The sequence below is a fragment of the Monodelphis domestica genome, chromosome 4 (assembly GCF_027887165.1).
Source record: "Monodelphis domestica isolate mMonDom1 chromosome 4, mMonDom1.pri, whole genome shotgun sequence".
Taxonomy (NCBI): domain Eukaryota; kingdom Metazoa; phylum Chordata; class Mammalia; order Didelphimorphia; family Didelphidae; genus Monodelphis; species Monodelphis domestica.
In genome coordinates this window covers 444,321,528-444,338,586 of record NC_077230.1, presented here as the reverse complement: position 1 = coordinate 444,338,586, position 17,059 = coordinate 444,321,528, and the positions used below count along the sequence as shown (strand labels likewise).

The following is a 17,059-nucleotide window of genomic DNA, read 5'->3' as shown; positions in this document are numbered from 1 at the left end:
AGTTCACTGTCCCTCAGACCATTGGAGGGTTGGACTATAAAAACCTAACCCTAACCCTAACCTTAACCAGACAACAGTATATACAGTGTGGAATCCCCTCCCCCAGATCGCCACTCACCATGCTGATGTCTTCCATTATGCAGCCACATAATCCTTTGCTTAGCACCTCGTTGTAAGGCGCCATGCAAAGGATTATGTCACCGGAAGTAGTACTGTATGTGAACGACACCACATACAGTCCTCCTCTCACTGACTCCCAATGAAAGAGATGCCCCTTCCAGAAGTGCAATGGGGGCCAGATACATGGCCTCAGGGGGCTGCATGTGGCCCACAGGCTATAGTTTGGGGATCCTGCCTCAAATCATCTGATTAGGCCAGGCCAGAAAAGGAGATTCAATCCAAAAGGAAGGCATAAACAGGACTTGTGAAGATAGGATTAACTCTCCCCTTGTCATTTTTATCTAATCAAATCAAGAATTTAAAGAACCCCTACTTACCATTAAGTATGAGAGTTCACAAGTCACTTACTAGAGTAAGCTCACACCTGCAAAGGCCACTGCCCTCCTCCCTTGGGCAGTGCTAGGTAAATTGAAAGACTACAATTGGTTTCTGTGAAGAGGAGGAGAGACAGGAAGTGACATGGAAAGAGGGATATAAAAAGAGACCAACATGGTCTGGTAGATCATTCCTTTCCTGGCATTTGGAGTGGGTGGTTGAGATTCCTTTCCTGGCATTTGGAGAGACTGGCTAAGATTCCCGCCTTTGTTTTGAAGGAAGCTGAATTGGTGGAACTCTGGGCCACATGCAGCCCCCTGAGCCCCAGAGGAACTCTGAAGATAACACCATTTGGGACTTCTTGCTGAAGATTACTGAGAAATCCAAATGATGATTGTACTTGGGGAAGCCACAGCTGGGGCTGAGCTGACTTCACCAGAGAATGGCTGGTAGGCTTGTTAGGAACCTATCTCTTTATCTACATTTTACACTTTTACTCTTTCTACTTATTTGTAAATAAAAGCTGCTAAGTTGTTTTGACTTAAGCTATAATATTTTAACATAATAATATATAATATTTTAAAATCAGTGACCACAATATTACTTTATAACTCTTATTTAATTAAAAAAATACCTAAATTTAATCTTTACAGTGTCATTCCAAAAAATCACAGACTGACAGTGCTGGAAGGAATTCTGAAGCTACCTAGTCCATCCTGTATAAAATCAGAAGTCCCTTCTCCATCTTCAACAAGTGGTCACCCATTCTTTGCATCTCCCAAGGTAGCTTGTTCTACTTTGGATTAGATTTGTTAAGAAGTTTTTTCCTTACATCAAGCTAAAGTTGGTGCTTGGATATCCAAGGGCAAACCCTTGCCTCCCCTATAACTACCTCATCCTTCTTTAATATAAAAACTAACAAATCATCAAAATCCACCTTGGGGATAAGTATAGGCGATAAGGTGGCCCTATGGCCTAGGGTAGAGGGCTGGACCAAAGAAGGGTCTTTAGGGAAGGATGGGGCCTTTTCCAAAACCCTTCTCCTCTCAGTCAAGCTAGGTCTATTGAGTGGGCATGGTTAGATTGGCAGCCTGGACTGGGGCACTGGGTGGGGAGACATTAACCACCATAGACAGAAACCTCTCTCTCTCACTCCTTCTCCCTCTTTCCCTTCCTCCCTCTCTCTTCTCTCTCATTCTGCCTCCCTCCCTCTCTGTCTGTCCCTAACTCCCTCTCTCTGTCTCTAACTCCCTCTCATTCCCTCCCTCTCCCTCTCTCTAACTCTAACTCCTTCTCTCTCTCCCTCCCTCTCTCTGTCTGTCTCTCTAACTCCCTCTCCTAACCTCTCTCCCTCCCTCTCTCTCTCCTTCCCTCCCTCTCTTTAACTCCCTCTTCCTCTGTCTCCCTCCTTCCCTCTGTCTTTCTCTCTGTCTGTAACTCCCTCTTCCTTCCCTCTCTCCCTACCTCGCCCTCTCCTTCCCTCCCTCTCTCTCTCTCATCTCCCCCTTTCCCTCTCTCTCCTGTCTCTTTCTCTCCCTCCCTCTCTCCTTCCTTCCCTCTCTCTTAACTCCCTCTTCCTCTCCCCCTCTCCCTTTCTGTCTCCCTCTCTTCAGCTCCCTTCCTTTTAATGTGTTGTCTTTCCTAATTAGAGTGTAAGCTCCTTCCATTCTAAGGGACTTCTGACAAAGAATTCTCTCCACCTCCAGAGAAAGAGTGATTAGGGTAGGAATGCAGTTGGAAGCATGTGATTTTTCATTTGTTTATTTAGGTATGAGATTGGGGATTTGTAAGGTTATTCCCATGCAAACACGAATAATATGAAAATGCTTTGTGTGATAATACACGTATAACCGAGATTGAATTAGCTGCCAGCTCCAGGAGGGCCAAGGGAAGCACAGGGAGATGATTTGGACCATATAACTTCAGAAAACTTACATGGGATGTTATTATGTGTAACATCAAAATAAAGAACTAATTTTAAAAGAATGTAAGCCTCTTGAGGGTAAGGACTATCTTGTTACTCACATTTGGATCCCCAGCACTTACCACAGTGGTGGCAAATACTAAGTGCTTAAAATATGCTTGTTTTCTATAATGGTGAAGAGGGAGAAACGAGGCCTTGCGATGGAAAGGCAAATCCAGGACTCAAATTAGGTTTTTTCTGCTGCTCAGACCAACCTCAACCCATTCCCCAAGGCCTTTCCCTCAAGGGGGATAGTCCCTCCATCAGAGGCTCCCAAACTGAGTGAGGCAGAGCTCACCTTGGGGAAATTCCTGGTCAAGGACAAGTGGCAAACATTTCTATAGCACCTACTATGAGTCCAGCACATACTAGGTGCTTTAGAGAGAATAGAATCTCACTTGAGCTGCTCCCAACAACCTCTGGGGGGACTCGTGCTATAATGATCTCCCCTTCACATGGTAAGGCACCTTCTCAGAATGAAAGCATCCTAGAACCTCATCAGCATCTAATGTCTCACCTCCATGAGGGCCAACCAGGGGTCAGCTGGGCCCTGCTGGAAGATCCCCAGTGAGGCCTTTCCAGCCTCACACTTGGCCGCCCTTCAGAAATTCCTTTCCAGACCACTGGTCTTCCACTAACTGGAGAGTCCATTTGCCTCACTCTGTCTCTCATGCCTAGGATGCTCGTCCAGCTCCCTGCCGCCTCTTGGAATTCCCAGGCTCACCCTCCACCCCCTATAGGAAGCTGCTGCTCCTGCTTTCTCCCCTGGGCTAGGCCTGGTGGGTGCCAGCACAGATTGACCTCTGCCTCATCCACCAGAGGGCAGTGCAGCCCTCAACCAGAAACACTGGAGTTCTAATTCCACCTCACTCTGATAGCCCTCATTTGCCTCAGTTTCCTCACCAGTAAAATGGGGACAATAAACCCCCTACCTCCAGGGATTGCTGGGAAGACCCAGGAAAGTGATGGTGAAAGTGTTCTGCACAGTGCCCTGTTGGGGAACTCCTCTCCTCATACCTGAGGCCATTCCTCCCATCCCCCTCCCCCTGCCCAGCAGCCCCATGGAAGCGCTTCCTCCCTGGCTGGGGTGGTATGAGGGTGCAGGTGGAGTCCTCGGTCTCTAACAGGTTCACCATCACTGTCCTAGTGCCGGCACCTAGTAGGCATCCAGAAATGTTGACCAGTGTTGTTACTGCAGCAGAAGCCCCGCCTGTCTAGGCCTTCTGTCACTCTCTACTTGCAGCAGGTGCTTCATTCTGAGGGGCCCCAGTGCTGAGTTCTAATCCTGGCAGGGCCTCCCACTACCCATGTGACCCGGGTGAAAGCGCCCTCCTCTCCAGGCATCACTTTTCCCATCTCAAGATTCCGGGTGCTGGTGTGCCCCATCCAGGCTGCCACATGGCAGGGATGGAGGGCTCCAAGGATGGGGCTGGGACAGGACTAAAGATGGGATCTCCGGCGCCAGAGAGCCTTTCTTCAGCCCAAGAATGGGGGGGGGGTGCTGAGTCCTCAGAGCCCCCATCATCAGGTGGGGGGAAGGAGGGGCTCACACCTTCCCCAGGCTACTGATCCCTAGAATCACACTCCATGTCTACGAGAGAAGAGGCAGTGCCAGGCAGAATAAAGCCCAGGAGGCTGCCTGGAGGAGGAGGCCCAAGGAAAGAAGGATTTGGCAGAAGAGGGCCTAATGCCTCACAGGGGATGGCTGGGGGCCCTGAAGGCAGGAATGAAAAGTTTGGGGAGGCAGGAGAGGAAGGAAGCACCTGGGGAAGGCCTTTGGCTTGGGGCCTCCCCAGTGGGAGCCTCTGACCAGAGGCTGAATGCTGAGTCCCAGCTCTAGCCTGACCCAGTGGGCCAGCACCAGAGCAGGGTTCTAACTCTGAGGGGGATCCTCTGGGGTCATGCAGAACCTCCCACTTGGAAGCCCTTCAGACAGCCACCATGTTCCCCTTGGACGTCAGCAGGAGGCTCCTGGAAGGGAGCCAGGGCCTGCGTGCAGAGGGAGGGGGCAGCCCCTGCCCCGGCCTCCACTTTCACAGGCCTGGGGCTTCTCAAAGGTCTTCTTGGGGCTCAGGTCGCAGGAGCAACACCTGCCCAAAGGGCGGGCAGCGCCAGCTTTATGGGCATCCGGCTCCCTGGCTCCTCAGAGCCCGGCTCCCACCACGGCCGCCAGGGGGCGCTGCCCTCACAGAGGGGCAGGGCATCCCTTCGTTGGTTCTTCTGGTCCTGCCCTCCTCCTTCAGACTCTCTAGCCTCTCCGGGATTGGGGCCGCCCATCTCTGCCCCTGACCCCACACGGCTCATTCTCCCCTCCCACGTGGCCCAAACCTGACACAAACCCCCAACCTCCCAGCAGGCAGCGTTTCCTGGAACAAGGCCCAGCTGGCCACCAGGGGGGCAGCCCTGGCAATGCCCACCCGCATCGGGACAGTTTCTCTGGTGGGCAAGCCTCAGTCCGTCCCGTCTACACCTCCCGGTTCCCAGTGCTGCCGGTACTGCTCTCTGGGTCAAACAGAACAGATCCCAGTGACCCCCAACCTCGCCACCTGGAGCCGGCCCCCTGCTGTCCTTGGGTCTGGGACAGACTCCGTGTACCCTGAGAGCTGGAAGTTATCCGCAACGAGGCTCCCCGGCAGAGAACCACCGGCCCACTCAACAGAGGAGGAGACTAGGGCCCAGAGTGTTCCAGGGATCTGTTGAGGGAGGCGAAATTGGCCAGCCTTGAAAATACAGACAAGCTGGCTGGCCTTGGGAGTTTGTCAGAACCATAGATATGCCAGCTGCAGTGGGTACAGATAAAGGCCAGGGAGACCCCAATAACATAAGAACCGTAAACATGCCAGACCCCAGCTGCAGTGGGTACAGATAAAGGCCAGGAAGACCCCAATAACATAAGAACCATCAACATGCCAAACCCCAGCTGCAGTGGGTACCAGATAAAGGCCAGGAAGACCCCAATAACATAAGAACCATCAACATGCCAGACCCCAGCTGCAGTGGGTACCAGATAAAGGCCAGGGAGACCCCAATAAATATGCCAAACTCCAGCTGCAGGAAGACCCCAATAATATGGAATTGTCAAAGTTCCAAGAATCGTAGGAAGCAGATAAGAGCCATACATGCAGGCAAAATTCCAAGGATGGTGTATAGTAGATAAGGGGCTGGAAAACCGGGCTTACAGAAAAGTATTTAAAGCCCAGCCTGTCAGAAGCAACTCGGAACTCTGATGATAGAGGTTCCCACTGATGCACGTATCAGTTCAATAAATGGCCTTTCTCTGCCAGTTTGCATTGTTCGTGGACTTCCATGGTGGTGGGTGAAATCCCGGACCTTAACACTGTCTACACAGCAGCTAAGCGTCAGAGCGGGCAGAGGCCTGACTCTGGCCTCTGTGAGCCCAGGGTCCTGCCGCTACCTCTCCATGACAATCGCCCCTACCCTTCTAGTCTGGCCTCTCCAGCTTTGTGGCTGGGTGATCCGGATCAAGCCACGGAGCCTCAGTTTCTCCATCCATAAAATGGGGCGATGATGGAGGCCTGCAGACCTCAGCAGTTAAAACACGGACAGATAAAGGGACACATCTGGTGACACTACAGTGGCCTGAGAGCGCTGGAATCTCTCCCCCGCTTCAATTTCTGTACATGGTGTGGACTCCTACAGTCCCCAATGGTCTCTCTCAAAGCACTCTGGTGTGGCCGTGACCCCGCCCACCAACTTCTAAATTTGGGCATGCCGGGACTGGCGCTCCCCCACTACCACGCAGGTGCACTTAGCCTGGGGTTCATGAGGTGGGGGAGACCTTAAACCTGCGCAAATGTTTTGCCTTCACTCCCCCATTCAGTTACACAATGGTTTCTTCCTTATTACTCAACCAATAAGTGCCCGCCCCTTCGGGTCACTGATTGGCTCAGCCCTAGGCTCGGCGCCGCGCCGAAGTTTTCCTCGATGGCAGCGCTCGCCTTCTGTCCCCCGCGGAAAAAATGGTCTCGCCCACCGCAGGCGGGGCTGCGGCTCTGGAGAAAGCGTCCAGTCCGTGAGGGGTGGCGCGCACGGAGAAAGGCCAAGGCTACGAGCAGGGGAATTCGCCGGGGCTGCGGCCTCCAGCTCGCTCCTCACCCCCTTTTTCTGCCCTCCACATCCGTCTGACGGTCCCCTCCAACCCCCAACCCCTTCTAAGCCAATACGGAGCATTTCCGTTTTTCCAAGTTCGCCCCAGCCGCATCACGTGAGTAGGGCTGCCGCGCAACGGCAGGCTAGCAATGCACATGCGCGCAATGTCTTGGATGGGAGACTTGAGGCCGCTGAGCTGGGCTGAAAGCGCAAGTGCGTGGGGTAACTTCCCAGACTTCACTGTCTATGGTTCGGGAATCTCAAAGCCGTGGAACTTCGATATTATAGACTGGGAAAGCAAGGCCTAGGCGGGGAAGGGATTTCAGAGTAGTGAAGTGCAGAACCAGAAGGTGCTTAGAGATAATCGAGGGCACCTCCGACCCATTTCAGATGGGGAAACTGAGGTACAGAGATGCCAACGTGCAGAATTTAAGATAAAGAGCTGAAAGACCCTGAGTGCCTTAAATGAGGCTCCTCTTGGTTTTTGATGTAATTTGAGGTCCAAAAGTGCCATTTCCCTTTCATTCCTGTTTTATTTTAAACTCCTTGAGAGTCCAGATCAGGAGTCCCCAAACTTTTTACACAGCGGGCCAATTCACTGTCCCTCAGACTATAATAAAAACTATGAACAAATCTGTATACCACTGTCTGGGATAGCAGAGGCTCCAGCGCTGGCTGGGATGGGCCTGTCACACCTTACACAGGCCTGTGGCTGCCATCATTATACCAGGCAGCAGTATACACAGTGCCGAATCCCCCCCCCCCCCCCCCCCATCCACCTCACCATGCTGACATCCTCCATCGTGCAGCCACAGAATGCTTTGCCCAGCGCCTTGTTCTCGCTCACTTACTCTCATAACAAGGCTCCAGGCAAAGGATTATGTCACCGGAAGTAGTACTGTAGGTGAGTGACGCAGCCCCTCCACATACAGTACTCCTCTCACTGACCACCAATGAAAGGGCAGTTTGGGGAGCCCTGGTCCAGATCCTTAGTTCCTGCAATTCTGTTTCTAAAAAGTAGCCCCATAGTGTGTAAATGTAGAAATTTTAGGCTTCTGGGAGAGGTTATAATATTGTAATGGCTAAAATTGTGGCTACAGGATTTATGTAATATTGAACAATGGCCGCCAAGGAATTTACTTATGAAATTCCTAAAATGAAACACTCAAGTCAGAATGGACTTTATGGAGGTTTAATCACACTGGAAGTAGAGAAAGGAGAGGGAGAGAAGGAGAGAAGAGAAAAGGGAAAGGGGCTACTCAACCTCTGACCAAGGCAGAGGGAGTTTTAGGCCCAAAGGCCCAGGTGGAAAGAATCAGTCCTTAACTCACGTGACCGATCTGAAGGAAAGCTGTCTGCGGGCGTCCTCCCTCTCCAAGCTCCTAACCCCAACTCCTCGCTCTCTCCACAGGAAGTCAGCGAATCCCAGAGGCTGTTCCCTACCTCACTTCCTGTGTCTCACAAATCCAATGGTTGGCTCTAGCTTGGCATAGGGCAGCCCAGGTGGGCAGTTAGTTATTTCTGATTTGTCATTGACTAGCGCATGCCCGTGTAGTGTGGGTGTGCACAATTTTTGGGTGCTAGACCAAGATGGAGACTTTTAAAATTCACAAGTGCTTCTCTGGAGTAACACTACATCTGCAAATGAGGAGTGATGCCAAACGTGGCCATTTCTGTACTCTCCTTCAAATCCCAACTAAAACCCCATCTTCTACATGAACTCTCACTCTCACTGCCTTCTCTTTGTTAACTATTAACTCTTTCTTCATTTTCTAGCTTGTCTGTGCACAGGGGTTTGCATGTTGTTTCCCCCATTAGATTGGGAGCTGCTTGAGGACAAAGCATGTCTTTTGTCTCCTTTTGGATCCCCAACCCTTGGCATAGTGCCTGGTACATAGTAGGAACTTAATAAATGCTTATTGCCTGGCAGGTTATTCTTTAAAAAACGAGTAAACAATCCAACACAAAAATAAATAGACAAACGAATGAATCAATGAAAGGAATGAGCTTTCATAGCTATTTCTACAGAGGCAGTCCCTAACAAAGCAAGTAATAGAGGAGAGCACAAAAATAAAGTGGAAATCTCTTTGAAGTTGGAAAGCTTTTGCATGAATAAAATCAGTGCCGCTGGGATACTAAAGGAAATCATCAACTGGGAAAGAACTTTTGAATCAAATATCTCTGGTACAGGTTTGATATAATTATGTATACACACACATATGTGGAATTAACCCAGACATATGACAAAGAACCATTCCTTGACAAATAATTGCCCCAAGGATATCTCAAAAGATGAATTGTAGCCTGTTGGCAACCTTATGAAAATTCTTCCAAATCTCTAGTAATAAAAGAGACAAAGTCAAACTTCACACCTAGCAAAGATGACAAAAGATCGGAAAAGCATTGAAGGGGCTGCAAAAAGACAGACACGAATGTACTGTTATTAGAGCTCTGAGCTGGTCTAACTATTCTGGATAGCAATTTGGAACTGTTTTCTTTTTAAACGCTTCCCCTCTGACTTAGAATCAATACTGTATATTGGTTCCAAGGCAGAAGTGCAGTAAGGCCTAGTCAATGAGGGTTAAATAACTTGTCCAAGGTCACACAGCTGGGAAGTATCTGAGACCAGATCTGAACCCAGGAACACCCACTATCAGGCTTGGCTTTCTATCCCCTGAGCCCCCTAACTGCCCCCTGGAATTCCTTTTTTTAATGACTACAGAGATATCAGTACTTGTCGTATGCCCCCAAGGAGATGAAAGACAAACCATGAGGTCCCATATTCACCATAATACAAATAATAGTGCTTTTGTGCTGTGTGACCCTAGGCAAGTCACTTAACCCCCATTGCCTAGCCCTTACCACTCTTATGCCTTGGAACCAATACCCAGTATTGATTCCAAGATGGAAGGTAAGGGGTTAAGACAAAGAACAAAAAAACAGTGCTTTTGTGGCTGCCAGAAAACTGGGGGAAGACCAGGAAGCAGGTGCCAACCAATTGAGAGGTCCTAAATAAGTTGGGATACGTGAATGTAATAGAATACTGTTGTGCTATAAGAAATGATCCCTGGAAGGATTAAGAGAATCATTGGAAAACCTGAACTGAGGAGTAAAGTAAGCAGTTCCAGGGATAGAATCTATACAGTGACAACAACAGTGTAAATAACTCAGCAAAGGAAATTGAATATGCATCATAGTAATGCCCAAGCTTGGGCCTGCATGAGCTGAGAAAACATCTCCTCTTCCTCCTCCTCCTTGGCAGGCAGAAGGTGGCCTGGCTGTGGAAGTATTGAATACATCATCAGACCCAATGGATTAGTTATTGGACCATGAAAGGTCACCCCCCTCATTTTCATTTCTTTGTTCATTTGTTCGTGTGTTTATTTTGGGTATTGTTCACTTACTTGTCTCAAAATAGTTAGGCAGGCCTGCTCGGTTTCTTCTTCTTTTTTAATCTTTGTTGCAAGGAATGGCTCACTGACAGTTGGGATGAATATACTTTCAGAGATGAATGTGATATAAAAACAAAGTGAGTCAAGAAAAAAGAAAACACAAACGAATGAAAAGCTCTTGAGGCTTTTCTATTCATCGTTAAAAAATCGTTGCCAGCATCTCACATTTTCTTCATGTGTCAGAAATTTAGGGTTAGGGTCAGGATGGCATCCTGAAGGTCAGTGCAGATATGAAAAGTAGAACACACTCATTCCTACCTTTCTCATTATTTCCCATTAAATTTTTACCTTCTTGACACATTAATTTTATTTATTTTTATTTTATTTTTCTCATTGCCTCCTATTGTCTGTCTCTACTAGACCACTAGTCATGCTTTGCTTCTCTGGTTATTCTCCAGCTGTCTCCTAGGCAACTCCTACCCCACCTGACCCCAGTTCTGCAGTCAGGTATCAAGACTGGCCACTGTTCCTGAATGGAGTGGATGGCTCTACTCCCCTATGGCCTCATTCACTGTCTCTTGGACCTAGCTGACCAAAGGAAGCTTTGGCTCCCTAGCTACCATTGCCAATGGATGAGGAGGTCCAGCTAAAGTGGGAATCAGAAGTCTCCTTCCCCCGATGGTAGACCACTCCATCAAAGACAGACTCAGCCCTTGGGCCTGCCCTTGGAGAAGTCACATCTTCTGGAAAAATCCTACCAAGGGGAGAGGGGACTGACAAATGGCTCAGGAATAAAAGACATTCTCCCCACTAACACGTGAGCATGCAACTATGCCAGCACACATGCAGGCACACACATAAACAACCCATATCTTCTCCATCTCTAATTCATGCCATCTCTGGTAAGCAGTAGGAGACCTGTTGTAGCATTAGTCTTCTGAAGTCACTGTGGTTCACTTTGATTTGGAGATTTTTTGAATCAGAGAGAGCTGGGCTAGGAGCCAGTCTTGGATTGGAGTCCAGATCTGCTATAGGTTCACTATGTGACTTTAGGCAAGTCTTTTTGCCCTCTGCTCTGAGCTCCTTAGTTTTCCTCCTCAGTGCAGTGAGAGGGAAGATGGACTCAAATATATCTATTTATGCATCCCTTCTAGCATGGAAGTATTCTGCCTGCACTGACCATCCAGGATACCGCCTGTGAGAAACTAGGAAGAGTCCAGAACACCACTTCTTATTTGTCTATCTGACTCCAGATAAAAGAGGGAAAGACAGAAAAAAAAGGACTACTTCTTGTGACCTAGAAATAAGAGCCAAGTAAGCCCCATCACTTAAAACCTCTCAGCTCATGAGCAGCTAGATGGCTCCATAAATAGAAAGTCAGGCCTAGAAACAGAAGGTCCTGGGCTCAAATCTGGCCTCCACTACTTTCTAGCTGGGTGACTGGGCAAGTCACTTAACTCCAACTGCCTAGCCCTTACAACTCTTCTGCCTTGGAACCAATACTTAGCATTGATTCTGTGAATCTTAAAACTGCTCAAACTCTACCTTAAAACATTTGGTTAAGATTATCCCCCATTTAAACAATGGAGGTACTTGGTCAGGAATGTATTGGGAACTTTAAAATTACTCCACCCATACTTAGGCATACCTTAGGGGAAGATAAAGTTGTAAAACTCCTTACTGAACAATGAAAAAGTCCCCAACCCATACTTATAGTGAGGCCAAGCCCTTAAGCTAGATCTATTTTTAGATCTAATACAAAAGGGTGCTAAGTACCTATAAAGGTCAAATTCATCACTAAAAGGGCAAGCTTAGCAAAGAAATGTGAAGTACTCAGAAGTTTTAGTCTACCCAGAGAAGGTGATAACAAGATGTGAATTAAGAATGAATGGTCAGTCCTTTGGAAAACATCTACTGTGATTGGTAGACATGAAAACTTAGGAGAGGTGACATAGGAGAAAATTTCTCTTTAAAAGGAGCTGTCTGAACCAGTTCAGGGGAATTTGGAATAGTTCAGCTTAGGAAGCTGAATTGGAGGCACCCTGGGTGGCTGAACTTAGTTGAGCTCAGGAGCTGAATTGGAGGGTCTCTCTGAACACTAGAGTTTTGCCTGGGACAAAATCTTGTGGTGAGTGATTAAAGACTGACTTAGTTTTCTCTCTCAAAGAGAAAGGCCTAGGCCATTGGCCTAGGCCCTAGCCTTCCTATTATTTCCTCTTACTCTGTCTCTTTCCCTTTCCTTTAATTCCTTCATTTGTATTAATTAAAATCTCCATAAAACCCAGCTGACTTGGGTATTTCATATTTGGGAATTTTTCCCATGGTGACCACTTATTTTTGATATAAAATCAAGATACTAAAATTATCTTTACAGTTTGGGCAATTCACAGTCTTGAACCCCATATTTTTGCGGTCACAATTCTAAGACAGAGGGTAAAGATTTAAAAAAAAAATCTCAGCTCTATTTGCATTGGCCCTAAGTCCTGCTTTGGGCAGGTCTCCAAACCATAGTGGGAAGGTTCGTTGACATATTTCTAACAGATAACTAATTTGTTGCTTTTTTGCACCCTTTCAGCTCTGAAGCCTAAGAACAGGATCCTCTACATTCCCCCACGCCTAAACTGTGAGTACATGGCTGCTGTTTCTTTGGTGTTTATTCTTTCTTGATTTAGGTGAATGGGCATCCTGAGATAGAGTTGTTCAAGGTGGTGATCTTTTCATCTGTGACATATCAGAGGGGCCCTACAAGACAGCCACTAAAGCACTGGGCAGATGCTTGTTTATTGCTGATGTCACCACCAGGGACTGCAACAGGCTTAGGCTGATGATCTAATGGTCCCAGATTGATTACGGCTCTGCCCTTGGAATGGTGGTCATGAAACATTAATGGCTTGTGATGATGGCCCTAGGGAGAAAATAATGACTCTAACAATAGCCAAAAAGGTTCTCTAACAAGGCCAACCCCCCTACTGATACAAATGATTCCATTCCATCCCATTTTCTCCAGTAGATTGCCCCCTCTACCATCCCCACTCCCTCACTGATCTTCAATAGCTCCCTGTCTATTTGCTCATTTCCTATTATCTACAAACATATCCATGTCTCTCTCATCCTCAAAAAACCCTCACTTGGCCCATCCATCTTCCCTGGCTATCATCTTGTTATCTCATCTCCCATTTGCAGACAGACTTCTAAGGAAGGCTGTCTACAATTGATGCCTCCATGTCCTGACCTATCATTCATTCCCTTCTTAATTATCTGCATTCTGGCTTCTGACTTCATCACTCAGCTAAAACTGCTCTCTCCAAAGCTACCAATGATTGTTTTTTTTTGCCAGATCTAATGCCTTTTTCCTCAATTCTTATCCTTCTTGACCTTCCTGCCATTCACAATCTTCTCTTTGCTACTCACTTCTTTCTAGAGTTTTGCGACATTGCTCTGTCTTCCTATCTATATGACCATTTGTCTCAGTTTCCTCTGCTGGGCTTTCATACAGGACATTCCTGTTTGCAGTCGGTGTCCCCAAGCACCTACTTGTACAAAAATATTTCTCACTATTCTTTTTGTATTGGCAAAGGAGTGGAAATTGAGAGGATGTCCATCAATTAGAGAATGTCTGAACAAATTGTGGTACATGCTAGTGATAGAATACTATTGTGCTATAAGAAGTGATAAGCAAGATAATTTCAGAAAAAAGCTAGAAAGATCTGCATGAGCTGATGCATAGCAAATTAAGCAGACTGAGAACGTTGTACACAGTAACTGAAACATTGTGGGACAATCAAATGTAGTAGACTCTACTAATAATATTAATGCAATGATCAAGAAGAACCCCATGGAACTCATGAAAGAGAATGCTATCTACATCGAGAGAAAACTGTGGGAGTAGAAATGCAGGAGAAAAGCATATGATTCATCACTTGTTTATACGGGTATATGATTTGGGGTTGTGGTTTTTAAAAGATTACTATATTATAAATATGAATAAATGGAAGTAGCTATTGAGTGATAACACATGTATAATCCAGTGGAATTGCTTGTCATCTTGGGGAGGGGGGGGAAGGGAAGTGAGAGAATATAAATCATGTAACTATGATTTAAAAAATAAAATAAAATAATGTGAAAAAATGACCAATATGGAAGTTAGTTTTGCATGATAATTAAATTAAAAATAGTGGGATGTCCCCTGTAAGATTAATTTTAGTGTTTTGACTTAAAATCTAAATAATTGGTCACCAGGGATGATTCCCAAATGATAAAATGCCCAATTCGACTGGGAATTATGGAGATTTTAATTAATATAGAGAGAAGGAATTAAGGAAAGGAGAGAGAGAGCAAATTAATTTAAACTGCTCTGGCTCAGGCTGAGCCAAGCAGTAGTTAAAGGCCTTGGCCAAAGTGGCCTCCCTGAGCCTAAGGGAAAGGGAATCAGTCTTATCACTCATCACGAGACCGTCTTCAAGCTGGGTTCCAGTCCTCTACTGAACTCAATCTCCTGAACTAACTTTTAGCCTCCTTTTAAAGAGAATTTTCTCTTATGTCACCTCCCCTAAATTTTATGTCTACCAATCACAGTAGACGCTTTTTCCAAGACCGCCCATTCTTTAGTTCTCACCACTCTTTAGTTCTCACCTTCTTTGGTTAGATTATATCTTCTCAGTACTTCACACCTCTTTGTTAACCTTGCCTTTCATGAGTTACTTGACCTTTTTGTGATTAATTTAACCTTTATAGGTACTTAACACCTTTTTGTATTAGATCTAAAAATAGACTTAGCTTAAAATTCTAGCTTCACTATAAGGTATGAGTTAAGTACTTTCATTGTTCAATCAGGAGTTTACAACTTTATCTTCCCCTAAAGTATGTCTAAGTATGGGTGGAGTAATGTAAACTTCCCAAGACATTCCTATTTCTGTTAGACCAAGTATCTCCATTGTTACAATAAGGAAATGGCTAAATCAAATCTTCTAAAGTACAGTCTGAGTAGTTTTTAAGATTCACACCCCCAAGACTCTCTACTCTTCCCTTCACCCTCTGTATTTTCTCAGTTGTTGATCTGATCCACTCCTATTGTTTCAAGTATCATCACTAGGCAGATGATTCTCAGATTATTTGTCCAAACCTAATCTCTCTCTGGACTTCCAAGCTCCCATCTCCAGTTTCCTACTGAACATTTCAAATTGAATATCTTAAAGTGTGGGAAATGACTCTATTTCCAATCAGTATTATTCAGTTTGGTGTTATTTCATAGGGGAAGTGATTATTTCTTTTATACTTACCATCAACTTTTAGTTAGTCATTTGGTCAGGTAAACTAATATTAATTCCATCTAGAATTATGAATTATATTAAAGGCCTTCTTTCTTAGATTAGACTTTTAGGCTACTTAGAGCAGATTATCATCTCACAAAAAAAAAAACTGTCTAGAAGACCTCCACCCCTATGGCCTTAAGCAGGGGTCCCCAAACTATGGCTTTAGAACGAGGCGCCGCACAAAGGATTATGTGGCTGTACAATGGAAGAAGTCAGCATGGTGAGCTGGGGGAAGGGATTCCACACTGTGTATACTGCTGCCCGGTTAGGATTAGAGTTAGGTTGTTATAGTCCGGCCCTCCAACGGTCTGAGGGACAGTGAACTGGCCCCCTGGCCTTAAGAGTAAAACCTCAGGACCTCCACCCTGGACTGGAGCTAAAGGTCTCCACCATAGGCCTAACCATCTTGTATGATATCAACGTCATAAGCCCCTGTGGAAAGTCCTGGTTATGTTAGGAGTACCTAGACCTTTGACCATTTACCCCTGTTGCCCAATACTGCATGGTGATCTGGTGGCCCAAATCCCCATTTTGGGTAACATCTGCCTGCCTTCCAGCCCCTTACTCAAAGCTGGGAGGAGTTCTGTCAACCCTTCTGTCAGCCATTGCCCTGCAACCATGGACAGGTGGGATACAGTTCTCCAGCCTCTGACCCTCAGGGTGACCATGGAACCACCAATGAGATTTTATATCTTGTGCGATATCTTCCAGATCATCTGTGAAATATGGGTGTCACCCTGGGGAAGGATTGCCTGGGAGGCTGGTGATGGAGTGGCCCTGGTAAAGGAGTGGCCCCGGACCCTGAGGGGATTTTAGGAATGCATTTTATCTTGCTTGGTTGTCAGGGAAGGAGTTGATTGATTGGGCAGTTATGGCAAGGAACCGAAGTTACTTTACCCATGGTTCACCTTGTCTGGGGAAGGTTTTCCTCAGTGTTAAGCAAGTTGTGATAAAACACAGTCACACTGACTTCACTGCTTGCCCCTCGTGGCTTTCTCTTCTCATGTTCTCCTTTGGAGACCTGGGCTTTAAGGAAGGGAACCCCAAGTGTTGGTGCTAAGAGAGCTTCATGGGCTGGGGGAAAGCCCTGCCATCTCTTTCCTAGTGTTCTCTCTTCTCTAGAGATCCTTCCGACTCCCACTGTGAGAGGAAACCTCCTCCCTGCAGTCCTCATCTCACATTAGCTTCTCTCTTACCATGAGGGACGAACCAAAACTCCTGTAGTCTTTCGCCTCTTTCAAGGCAGCCAATGCAAAATTTACCTAAAGGTCCCTTATCTAGTACAGTCGGGGGAAAATCACTCTCAAAAGTCATCTGTAGCTTTCCAACCATCAGATTCATTCTCTGTCTCTCTCATGCATAAACACACACACACACATACTCTCTGTCTCTGTCTCTCTCTCTCTCTCTGTCTCTCTGTCTCTGCCTCTTTCTCTTCTCTCTCCCTCTCTCTCTGTCTCTCTATCTGTCTCTGTCTTTCTCCTCCCTCTCTCTGTGTCTCTCTCTTCTCTCTCTCTTCTCTCCCTCCCTCTCTTCTCTCTCTCTGTGTCTGTGTCTGTCTCTGTCTCTTCTCTTTCTCAGTCTCTCTGTCTCTGTCTCTCCCTCTCCCTCTCTGTCTCTGTCTGTGTGTGTGTGTGTGTCTCTCTCTGTTACCCTCTCTGTTTCTGTCTCTGTCTGTCTCTGTCTCTCTCTCTCTATCTCTCTCTGTCTCTCTCTATCTCTCTCTGTCTCTGTCTCTCTGTCTCTCTCTCTCTCTCTGTCTCTGTCTCTTTCTCTCTCTGTCTCTG

General features: G+C 46.6%; 1 long non-coding RNA gene across 1 annotated transcript in view; it reads left to right on the top strand.

The window, feature by feature from the left end:
• The first annotated feature begins 6,374 nt into the window (after nucleotides 1–6,374).
• LOC130454036 (uncharacterized) overlaps nucleotides 6,375–17,059 on the top strand; it is a 60,340-nt gene continuing 49,655 nt past the window's right edge. The window contains exons 1-3 of the long non-coding RNA XR_008911708.1: nucleotides 6,375–6,683; nucleotides 7,980–8,071; nucleotides 12,536–12,583. This is a non-coding gene — a long non-coding RNA (uncharacterized LOC130454036). The remainder of the gene's footprint in view (nucleotides 6,684–7,979; nucleotides 8,072–12,535; nucleotides 12,584–17,059) is intronic.